A 12,705-nucleotide genomic window follows, 5' to 3' on the forward strand; every position below is an offset into this window, starting at 1 on the left:
CTGCCAGGGCACCCTGTCGGACCTCCTGAGGAACCCTAAACCCTGGGGGAAGCTCAAGTCTGGGCGGGAGACCTTCAAGAGGATGCAACAGTGGCTGCAAGAGCCGGAGTACCAGAGAATGGCCTCCCTGAGACTGGAAGGTAAGAACATTCTTTCATTGGATTTCTACCAAGGCTTTAGTGAGGTATAACATTGAAATGCTCATGAACACTGTGTTTGCACCCTTTCATATGGTGAATAGTGTTTACCCATTGGGGGTCACAATTACAGGGCTCATCTAGGGAGTGGTGCTGAAAATGAGCGAAAGCTAAAGCATAAATTGCATCTGACTTGATAATTCAATATTTAATGTCTGAATTGTATCTGTCTCTATTCAAATTAACTATTATTATCATTATGATTCTTCTTATTATTAGGGGTCTATGTCCGGAAGGCCGCAGAACCCTATTATTATTGTTGTTGTACTTGCCGGTATGATAGGAGGTGGTGATCACTACCCCCAAATGCAGTATTACCCTGATGTGGGCGCTGTGAAATGTGTTTGAAATGGCCAACTTTGAAAGACCACATCTCCTGTCACCCTGTGACCTAGTAGACTAGAGTCACCAAATGGCATGTCAATACATAGGTCCCTCTCATCACGATGAACAAAGACCACGAAGCCATGATGGATCTTCCACCATTTTGAATTTTGAACGAAAAACGCCGTAAGATACTAAGGCTTTTACAGTTATTGACATATCTGCACTGAACTTTGTATGTAGCATCAATGGACTGCGGGGTTCACAGGATCCATTTTGTTTAAACCATTTAAATAAACAACATGGACGCTATTAACCAATTCATTGTCCAGGGGCCGTGGCCTCTCACATAAATGGTTATGTCAAAGACAATTAAGCCCTCACTGAATATCCAGGGGGTAAGGACCAGGGATATAATGGGACATTGTTAGCATTAGTCCAGATATGACCTAATCTATGTGAAGGTAAACACATGGTGGTGATAGTTTGATGATGACAGTTTACCATCACCAGAAGTTTGTACCACATTTAAATGATCTATCTCCACCTCTCCTTATCATCAAGCCTGTTATCCACTTCTCACTCTCTCCTCTCCTCCATTGTTCTTTGTAAACCATTGTACTGAGAGGTGCAGAACCTCCATTTATTTGACTGTATTGAATGTGACTCTCAAAGCCAGAACAAACTGTCCTTTCATAGTTGGAAACACTGTGAGACCTTGTACGCAAGGCAACTCAGAAAACATGGAATGGATTCCGGGGCGGCTGTGGCACAGGATGATGGTCTAATGATCGCAAGGTTGGCAGATTGGCGGTTCGAGCCACGGCTGGCCACATGTCGAAGTGTCCTTGGGTAAGACACTGAACCCCAAATTGCTCCCAGTGAGCGGGCCGGCGCCTTGCATGGTAGCTTGCCGCCATTGGTGTGTGAATGTGTGTGTGAATGGGTGAATGAGAGGCCGTTGTACAGCGCTTTGGATAAAGGCGCTATATAAGTGTAGTCCATTTACCATTTTAGTGCCCTGAGATCTCTACAGAGACTTGACGCAGCTCCAATTCCATCCACAATTCCTTCTACTGCACACATCACGTACTGGACAAGGTGCTTGACATCATGTACCTCGCTGACACCTGACTCCAGCCTGGGGGATGACTAGCCACAAATGAGGCCTGGTCACCTGTACATGGAAGAAGCCTGTAGTTCTGGCCACAGCCATCATACACCAAACTGAATTGAAATGCCCTTCCCCGAACTGTGTTCTTTCTTTGGAGTGAGGCAGAGTCTTATAGAGTCTCATAGAGTCTTTGATTGGATAGAGATAGTAAAAAAAGACAGGAGGAGAGAGTATGTCAGCAGGCCATGGGCCGGATTCAAACCCATGCAAACATGGGCATACTGTATGTGTGCACTATAGGCTGTGGTGCTAGATCACTGGACCACCCCAGGCCACAGAACTGTGCTCTTTTGAATTTCTGACTGTTAAATGCAAATCTCCAGCACTCCATGATTATGCTTCCGGTGTACCAGCCCCTCAGTCTAACCCATCCTTCATTCCCGAAATCTCTGAACTGCTCACATCACTCTGCTCTACTTCAACCAACACGGTGATCCTAGGGAATTTGAATGTGCACTATTGCATCTGGTCAGATGCCAAACTCGTTGTCTTTGTACTTTGTACTGTTCAATTAAATTGAATCGGAATCGGAATCGGAATGTATCCATGTTGACTCTGTTTCAACTCACTCTTCTGAGACTTAAGAGTTTCTGAGTCTGATTGACTCTCTTGACCTGAAGCAACATGCTGAGGCCCCTACACACACCCCTACACACACCCCTACACTCACCCGTGAGCACATTATTCCACCTCATCATCACTGACTCGCCATCGTCAATCATGTTTCCACCATGAACCATCTTCTACAGAACCCCAACCCCAGTCTCCCAACCCCAGTCTCCCAACCCCAGTCTCCCAACCCCAGTCTCCCAACCAACCCCAGTCTCCCAACCCCAGTCTCCCAACCAACACAAAAGAGGAGCAGAGTAAAAGCTCCACTGTATTTTATTTTATTTTTTAACACAAAGGTCAACAATCTCAGATCTCTCATCTCCAGCTATACTCCTCTGTCTCCCCCCTCCCTCCCCTGTCTCCCCCCTCCCTCCCCTGTATCCCCCCTCCCTCCTCTGTCTCCCCCCTCCCTCCCCTGTCTCCCTCCACCGTCTCCCCCCTCCCTCCCCTCCCTCCCCCCTCCGTGTCTCCCCCCTCCCTCCCGTCTCCCCCCTCCCTCCCCTGCCAGCTCCATCTGTACTCCTCTGTCTCCCCCCTCCCTCCCCTCCCTCCCCTCTCCTTCCCCTGTCGACCCCCTCCCTCCCCTCCCTCCCCCCTCCCTCCCCAGTCTCCCAAACCCAGTCTCCCAACCAACATAGAAGAGGAGCAGTGTAAAAGCTCCATTGTATTTAATTTAATTTTTTAACACAAAGGTCAACAATCTCAGATCTCTCATCTCCAGCTATACTCCTCTGTCTCCCCCCTCCCTGCTCCTTGCTTCTATGCAGCAACTGGTTGTCAAAACTGTGGTCAAACACATTTACAGTACACTAGACTACATGACTTCAGCATCGGCCAGTCCTGTACTGCTGGGGGGAGGGGTAGGAGTTTGAGGTGATTGAATCAATATTTTTCATCAGCAATGCCATAGATAGAGCTTTGGGCTGGGGGCGGGTTGGGGGTTGTGGCTAATAGTCAAGTGTGTGTGTGCGTGTGTGTGTGTTTGTTGTCTGGGTTTGGGGCGGTGGAGCGACATTTTGTTTTAGATTAGGGTATTGCTTAATTTCACAGTTGTCATTTTGGTGATACTACTTTCGTATTAACAGGAAATGATTTGGTTACCATGGTGGTGGGAGAGAGCTTTTTCTCATGCAACACTGAAAGCTCACAGGCGCAAAATGAGAATGCTTTCTTTATTACTGATGTAAATCTATGTGGTTTCTGAACGACACAAACAGGTTTCTAATGTAGTTTTCTATCTGAAATGGTAAGCTAGCCTGGTAATAGCATGCTCTTGCTCAAAGTTGTTGTTACAGCCTCTGGTTTTAGGCCTAGGCCTACTGGCTATTGAACATCTTGGGGTGAACAGCACATCTGGGTTAGGGTTAGGTTAGGGTTAGGTTAGGGTTAGGGTTAGGGTCAGTTTATTTCCATGTCCCACACATTATCAAGACCATTCAGTCTCTTCTTTGTGTTTATAATATGTGTCTTTTTAGGTCAATAGTCAGGGCTTGAGCCAAATGCACACATGTGGATGATTTAAAAGGTATCTAAAAAGAATCAAGAGAAAGACTCATCCTCAATTGTGAGTTGAGAAATGTGACTTTATGGAAATCAGTCGGCCGTTTAACGAGATATGTGTGTTCCCCCATGATTCCAATATAAGCCATCCTTCTGGAGATCAGAACCACATCCAGGGACATTGCTCTCCTTACTTTAAGATATGTCAATGAACGACTAAACCATGCAAACAACGATTGAAAAGGAGAATATACAGAGTTCTGCAGGCTAGGCTACCTATTTGAAAGAAACAATGATTTAAATATCCCCGATCACTGATAACCTGTTCTGACTGATAGCCTGATAGCATCCCCTCTGGCTAACAATGTCCCTACATTCTCCGTACTTGTGTGTTTCCACTAAAGAAGTGTTTGGTGAGTTAAGTAATATTGATGTTAAAACGTCTATAGGGGTTGACATGTTTGATCCGTATCTCTGCCCTATTAATAGCCGAATCTCTGGCTCACATTTTAAACAAGACAACTCTCTCTGGTGCCGTTCCCAAGTCTGGAAGACGGCCAATGTACTCCCTCTTCATAACGCGGGGTGATCCCAGTGGCTTGAATAATTACAGCCCTTATCTCGAGGCTTTCTTATTTAACTAAAATATCCCTGTCCCTGATCAATTCTCAGAAACGGTCCTTTTTAACGCTACATTGCGTTTTAAATGAGCATCAGTCAGGTTTCAGGACTGGACATGGTACCATCTCCGCCGCTTCCCTTGTTAAATAAATGACATTGTGAAACACATTTAGAGAACTTACATATAACAAGCATTTGTTTTTGTTAATGCGCTGCACTCTCTAATGCCGCAGTAAACAAAGAATAAGAGCCAGATACAAACTACCACACATTTCAAATTGTTTCAAATAACACGTCAAATTGTGACATGTTAACACACGTTAAAATACAATGTCAGTAGGTATCAATACATTGAAGCCCATTATCTCCTCAGAGGAGTGACATGGTACCAAATATATCCACTATACCATAACATACTTTTAACCAGCTACACACAGTTTCTTCAGAAGCCTCTGTATTGAGATATTTCCTCTGTTCCTCTGAAATGTTCTTTCATGCATTCTTTTGGAAGGTTATCATATCACCGACTCCAAAACATTCCTTTACATTATGGGGATGCTTTCATAGTAGTTAGCTGGGAAGTTGATGACTGGTGACTTGGTTCTTGAGCAGTCCGTAATTACCCACCTGATTCAATTATGGGATGGTAATGAATACAGATCCATCTGCTAACAAAGAGGACTAGTAATTGATCCGGTGCAGATTGTTATGTGAAGGGTAATTACGGTCAGAAAACCAATGGCGTTGTACAGTACAGTGTGACGGAGGCTGGCGGAGGGAGAAACTGGAGGACAGGCTCATTTTCATACATGGAATGGAATGAGGAATGATTTCAAACACGCATCACAACAAACCTGTCCTGTGATCTCTACCTCCACCAGCCTCCCCTGGTGTGCACACCGTTACCCACCTATTACCATTGGTTCTTTTTGCATGAGAGGAGACTTCTTTTCTCTTTCTCCCCCTCTCTTCCCCATTCTGATAACGCCAGGCCAATGCTGGTCTTTGTCTCTTCCCCCTTCCCCCCTGCCCCCCCCCCCCTGCCTCCCCTGCCCCCCCCCCCCCCCCCGTCCCGTCCACACCCCCCGTCCACACCCTCTCTCTCCAATCACCAATTCTGATAAGGTCAGGCCATAGCTGGCCTCTCTCCCTCCCCTGCTGTCCCTGCCCTTGCCCTGCCTCCAGCTGTTTGACATATGCTGGGTCTCCATGGTGACCAGCGGGGGGAGAGCGGGACAAAGGCAACCATTATCGATCTGCAACGGCAGTAGGGTTCTGGGGCTTCTTTTAGTGAAGAGGCGCCATCTGTTGGTAGACAAGACACGCACGTCTGTAGTCTAGGGTCACTGACACATCGGCAGAGAGAAAGGACTTCTGTAAATATTTCAAGGAAGGACTTCTGTAAATATAAATATTTTAGCACGACAGTGCCTTTGTTTGTCTTCTATAAATAAAACAAAGGCACTCTTACACTCTCGATTGACTGATAAACTGGCTTGATAGTAAATGTGTTAGGGCTCGGTGAGAACAACACCTTGTTGTGCACCCCTGTTTGAGAGGAGCCATGTGTTTACCACGTGTGTACCAGGGGGAGGCTGGTGGAGGTAGAAATCGTAGGACGAGGCCCGCTTCGGTCTGCTTCTTGTCCCCTTTTCCATTAGTCGTCCCAGGTCGGTTCGGTTCGCTTTGGCTCGCTTCTTTAGCTCCACATCGACCCAGGGTCTACAATTTCATATCCTGGTCTCTTTGCCAGGCTGCGTGTGACGTGTGACGCTGCACACCGTTGATTGGTCAATGGAAATCGTCATCCCATGTCCCATCCCATATATTTCTTCACTAACCGCCATCTTGAAATACCACATTCGCTCTAAAAAAATGTCACTACAGTTTCTGTAATAGCTTATTAATAAAGATTCGAAAAATTATGCTGACCATCGTATTATCTTAGTTTAATGTCATTTCAATGAATCATAGAACTTTTAATTACAACAAGCACAACACAAAAATCGCTATTATGCACCGTCTTTGTCCGTGAATAACACCGGCTGTGGAGGTGGTACAAACACAATACTCCTTTGCTAACTTCACCATCTGTCTACGGTCATTTTAACCACCGCGCTGACACCCCGAGAAGTTATGCTTTTAACCGTAAACTCGATGAACCGGGAGTTCACCCGGCTGCTGCTGCTGTGCTGTCCAGCCATTTTCGCCATTCACTCATGAGTCAAATGCCGGTTTTAACAGGGAATTCGCTCCGCGCTGTGTCCACGGTGATAGGAGTGGAGGATCGACTCCATTCAAAAACTTTTGGATTCCCTGGTTTCTCCTCTTTCCGGACACGTTTGAATTGTTATCCTAACCCCCGGTAAACCGAAGTTATTAACCTGCAAACGGCACCGTGTTTGTCTGTGAATAACACCGGCTGTGGAGGTGGTACAAACACAATACTCCTTTGCTAACTTCACCATCTGTCTACGGTCATTTTGAGCCCTTAACCACCGCGCTGACACCCCGAGAAGTTATGCTTTTAACCTTAAACTCGATGAACCGGGAGTTCACCCGGCCGCTGCTGCTGTGCTGTCCAGCCATTTTCGCCGTTCACTCATGAGTCAAATGCCGGTTTTAACAGGGAATTCGCTCCGCGCTGTGTCCACGGTGATAGGAGTGGAGGATCGACTCCATTCAAAAACTTTTGGATTCCCTGGTTTCTCCTCTTTCCGGACACGTTTGAATTGTTATCCTAACCCCAGTAAACCGAAGTTATTAACCCGCAAACGGCACCGTGTTTGTCTGTGAATAACACCGGCTGTGGAGGTGGTACAAACACAATACTCCTTTGCTAACTTCACCATCTGTCTACGGTCATTTTGAGCCCTTAACCAGCGCGCTGACACCCCGAGAAGTTATGCTTTTAACCGTAAACTCGATGAACCGGGAGTTCACCCGGCCGCTGCTGCTGTGCTGTCCAGCCATTTTCGCCGTTCACTCATGAGTCAAATGCCGGTAGATTCGCGTCTTGTCGGCGTTTCCCGATGATGATACTACAGTTCATAAAGCAGACAAGTGAAGGCAGTGGTTTTAAGGGTTCAAAAAACATGACTTTATTATGTGTACATAGCTTCCTCTCTCTCTTTCTCTTTCTCTCCAAAAAAATCACTGTTGTTGCTGTGTACACCCGGAAGCTTTTTGCCAGGCTGCGTGTGACGCGTAACTCCGCCTACTATCGTCTAATCCTCCTACTAGTCCGGGTCGGTTTGTGTATAATGGAAAACCAGAACAGATCAAAAGTGACCCGATCCGAACCGATCCGAACTGCACTGACCCGGGCTGCTGATGGAAAAGCACCATAAGCCTCCTTCCACCAGCCCCTGTTCCTTCCACCAGTCTCTCCTGATGTGCACTAGGATCTCTCTATCTCTATTGTACACTATGATCCAATGAATTAACTTCTGTGAGGCTGCAAGGCGATGATGATGTGTTATACAGTGTAACACACTGATCCACTGTGTTGATGTGCTTCCTCCCTTGTGTCTCCTCTCTGTCTCTCATCTCTGTTTCTCATCTCTGTGTCTCATCTCTGTGTCTCATCTCTGTTTCTCATCTCTGTGTCTCATCTCTGTGTCTCATCTCTGTTTCTCATCTCTGTTTCTCATCTCTGTTTCTCATCTCTGTATCTCATCTCTGTGTCTCATCTCTCCACCAGCCTGCCATAGGAAGGAGCAGGAGGAGGGGAGACTGGAGAGGAACCAGGGGCCCAAACGCAGCCGCCTGGTCTTCACCGACCTCCAGCGTCGCACTCTGCTGGCCATCTTCCGGGAGAACCGCCGGCCCCCCAAAGACCTCCAGACCACCATCTCCAAGCAGCTGGGCCTGGAGCTCACCACGGTGGGCAACTTCTTCATGAACGCCCGCCGCCGGAACCTGGACCGCTGGGCGGACGAGACCCAGACGCGGCCCTCCTCCACGGGCTCCACCGTCTCCTGCAGCACGGTGTGACCGGGACCGGGACCCCAGGAACCGGACCGGAACCCGCGAGGAGCGAGAAAGGCGAGTCGAAGAGGGATTGGAGGGAGATCGAGAATGATGAGAAATATATACGCCTTCCCCTGAGCCAAGCGGGCTCGGGTGGGCAGAGCTGGTATGATACCGACCCGGGGCGACCCAGAGTAGGAGGAGATGAGAGATAGAGAGATAACCTCCTCCTCCCTCTGGCTGGTCTGGGTGCAGCTAGAATGATTACAGACCCCCCCCCTCCCTAGGGAGGAAAGGTGCAGAGATTCGCAGAGACACCTTTACACTTCTTAGGGCTGGTGGGATGGAGGTGGGATACCTAGCCATAGTAGATCGTCCTGGGTACCTCAAGCAGATGAGGGTATGGTACCACCTCACAAGAGGCAGTGGAGTTATTGATCTAGGGTGATATACTGTATGCTATATATGGAATAATGTGAAACAACCCCCCCCCCCACACACACACACACCCCTCCGTCCCCTACCCCAGAGCAAGAGGTTTCTGGTTGGTGCTTGTATGATACACACCCCAGATGGGAAAGTGTAACTATCATGATAAGCAACCGCCAGACCCCAGCTCCCAAATATCCCCCATGAGAAACCCTGGGAGGAGGGACCAGAGCTAGTATGATGTACATGCTGCCTTTGTCCTGGGCCCCGTTCCCCAATAGTGATTGAACATAACGCTGTTGAGAGAGTTTTAACACCTGAAACACCTCATACAGTAGATGAAACGTTGTTAAACACTGAAACACCTCATACAGTAAATGAAACGTTGTTAAACACTGAAACACCTCATACAGTAGATGAAACGTTGTTAAACACTGAAACACCTCATACAGTAGATGAAACGTTGTTAAACACTGAAACACCTCATACAGTAGATGAAACGTTGTTAAATGCATTTTGAGAGCATGGTAAGAGCAGAGAGGGACACACTGCTACTGTACGTAGTACAGTAAGTAGTCTGAGGCCATTGTCAATGACTCTCTAGCCACTCCACTGAACCAAACTAGGCTCATCCTATCTAGACAGTGGGGAAAATAAGTATTCAACACATCAACATTTCAACATATTTCCATTGCAGCTATTCACATCATATTTAGACCACATATAAGTAAATGGTAAATGGACTGCACTTATATAGCGTCTTTTTTGCTGCTCCAAAGCGCTTTACAATGGCCTCTCATTCACACATTCACACACACATTCACACACCAATGGCGGCAAGCTGCCATGCAAGGCGCTGGCCCGCTCACTGGGAGCAATTTGGGGTTCAGTGTCTTACCCAAAGACACTTCGACATGTGGCCAGCCGGGGCTCCAACCGCCCATCTGCCAACCTTGTGATCATTAGACGCCGTCTCTACCTCCTGCGCCACAGCCGCCCCGGACCAGAGCTAGTGAAGTCTATAAAACTACACAGCTAAAGAAATGTTAACATTCCAATCCATCCAAAAAGCTATGTGCAATAAAGTGGAATGACACAGGAAAAAAGTATTGAACATATTAAGAAAAATCACTAAACCAGCTTATGCCACTAATTAGTTCTCCTACCTGCGCTAATTAGAATCAGCTGGGTTAGTGCATGTTGGTGGGGAAGCGCTCTCTTTGAAAAAGTGTTTCCCACCTCTGAATGCAAATAATCTTGTCACCAAGATTTCCTGCAAGAAACATCTCATGATAGCGGCAAAGAGCTCTCCCAAGACCTTCGTAACAAGATTGTTCAACAGCATAATAACGGCAGTCTTTATACCATTTCTCAATTCCTAAATGTTCCTCTAAGCACCATTTTCTCGAGTGGAAGGAACATCCCTCAACCATCAACCTTCCATGCAGGGCACTCAGAAAGTTAGTCAGAAGAGGAGCCCAAGAGCCAAGGTCCACTTGAGCAGAGCTCCAGAAAAACCTGCAAGCACCAGTTACAGCTGTCACAAAGAAAACCATAGGCCAAGCGCTCCACCACCATGGTCTACATGATCACCCCGGAAGACTCGATTACTGAAGAAAAGGCATGTTGAAGCTTGTGTGAAGGTTGCTACAGAACATTTGGAGAAGCCTGTAGATTACTGGGAGAATAGTAATAGTCTGGTCAGACGAGACAGAAATGTAACTTTTCAGCAACAATACGACCCGCCATGTTTGGAGGAGAAATTACATCTGCATACGATCCTAAAAATACCATAGCTACAGTGAAGTTCGGAGGTGGAAGCATCATGGTATGAGTCTGTGTCTCTTCACATGGTACTGGTGGAAACCAATTATCGAAGGGAATATGAATGGAGCCATGTACCGGGATATTCTGGAGAAGAATCTGTTGCCATCCACCAGGATGAAGAGGATGAGACGTGGGTGGATCTTCCAGCAGGACAATGTTATAAAACATACTGAAAAGGAGACTCTCAAATGGTTCAAGAGGAAGACTTAAATCCAATAGGACATTTGTGGAAGAAAAGATTCACCAGCGGACCTCCCGGAATCTTCAAGATTTTGAGACTGTCTGTGTTGAAGAATGGGCCAAAATCCCACCTGATCACTGTGAGAGATGTGTTTTTTTCGGACAGGAAGCGTCTTGAGGCTGTCATTGGAAACAGGCTTCTCCACCAAGTATTACATATATTTCAGTTTTAGTATTAAGTATTCAGTTCAATACTTCTTTCCTGTGTCATTCTCTTTTATTGCAACATTGTTTTATGGATGGGAGTGTTACAGTTTCTTTAGCTGTGTAGTTTTATTGAGTTAATAAGTCTGGTCTAAATTGAATGCGAATAGCTGGAATGGAAATATGTTGAATTAAACAATGGTTGAGGTGTTGAATACTTATTTACCCCACTGTATATCCATCCATGCATCCACCCATCCATGCATCCATCCATCCATCTATTTAACACTCTATCATCTATCTTTAGATTCTCTATATTCATCCAGCCAACCAACCCACAAACCATTAAAACCTTTATCTTTATCCTCTATCATAATAAGACTGACTTTCTCTGGACTACCTAGCCAATCTATCTATCTATCTATCTATCTATCTATCTATCTATCTATCTATCTATCTATCTATCTATCTATCTATCTATCTATCTATCTACTGTCCAAAGTTAACCATCTTTCAACTTTTTCCACTACATAAATAAGACTTTTCAAGCCCACAAACATATTTTTCTAGTTTACGGTTGTTCTCAAGTGCAACATTTGTTATGAGGGTTTTAGGATACAGCCAAAAAAATTCACAATGATTTTATGATGCATTAACGCCACGTGATGATCACATAGCTTTAGGGGAATGAGGCCCAGTGGTCTCACTGAGATAAAATCTTGTTTACCAAAGACAATTCATACTTAACCAACCCATGCCAGTGTAACACATACCTCTCTAATGGAAATGTAGTGCTACATGATGCACATACTTGTTTGGGATCACGAGTGTTAATCCTATGCTGAGTTGATGGGGTGATATCTTTCTTGCTGAACAGTGTTCAGAAACGCGTTGCTACAGTAACGTTAGGAAATGGAAGTGGTAAAATAGAAAGGGCTGAAAGGGCAAATGTGTAGGTGTGCTGCTGCCTTCTGTAGGAGTCAGGCCGTCATAGAGCACAGTTACAAGAGAAAGAGTCATTTCAGTAGACAAAGTTACAATAACATCAAATCTACTGAACGCACCCTAGAATGCTCCTTATGTATAGGGACAAAAAGTAACATGAAACACATGAAATAGTGAATGGGTGGATTGGCTGGATGTAGAATAGAGTGCACAGAGGTAGAACACACTACCCGAAAAGATGTAGCGGAGAGAATCTCCTATGACACACATGTAAGACCATGTTTGAATGGAGTAGTTGTACTTTGGGAGTTGTTGTTTGTCCAGAGAGGTCAGAGGAAGGGCACCTGTATCATGCGATGCCTTGAGGATTTCCTCTGGAAGATCATAGCTTTAATCTGCTGTGGGGTGAGATTCACCATGGGCACATCAATAACAGGCTGAAACCTTGAGAGATGGGTCCTGCTCCACACGCTCCCTTATCAACCTGACTTACAAAGGGAGAGGGAGGGACATGTTCCACTATCAGGGGCCAGGGCTACTGAGAAAAGAAAAAAAAAGACACAATTCTGCCTCACTTCTCTCTCGCCGAATCTATAATGTTGTCTACTAGTGTGGTAATGTTAGTAGCTTCTATATTTATTTATTGTAACGTGTTTGTGCCTGTATTTAAGTATTTATTTGACAATGTTTTGTATATATGAAATATATAGATTATGTTTC

The sequence above is a fragment of the Nansenia antarctica genome, assembly GCF_963989245.1.
Source record: "Nansenia antarctica genome assembly, chromosome: 5".
Classification (NCBI taxonomy): Eukaryota; Metazoa; Chordata; class Actinopteri; order Argentiniformes; family Microstomatidae; genus Nansenia; species Nansenia antarctica.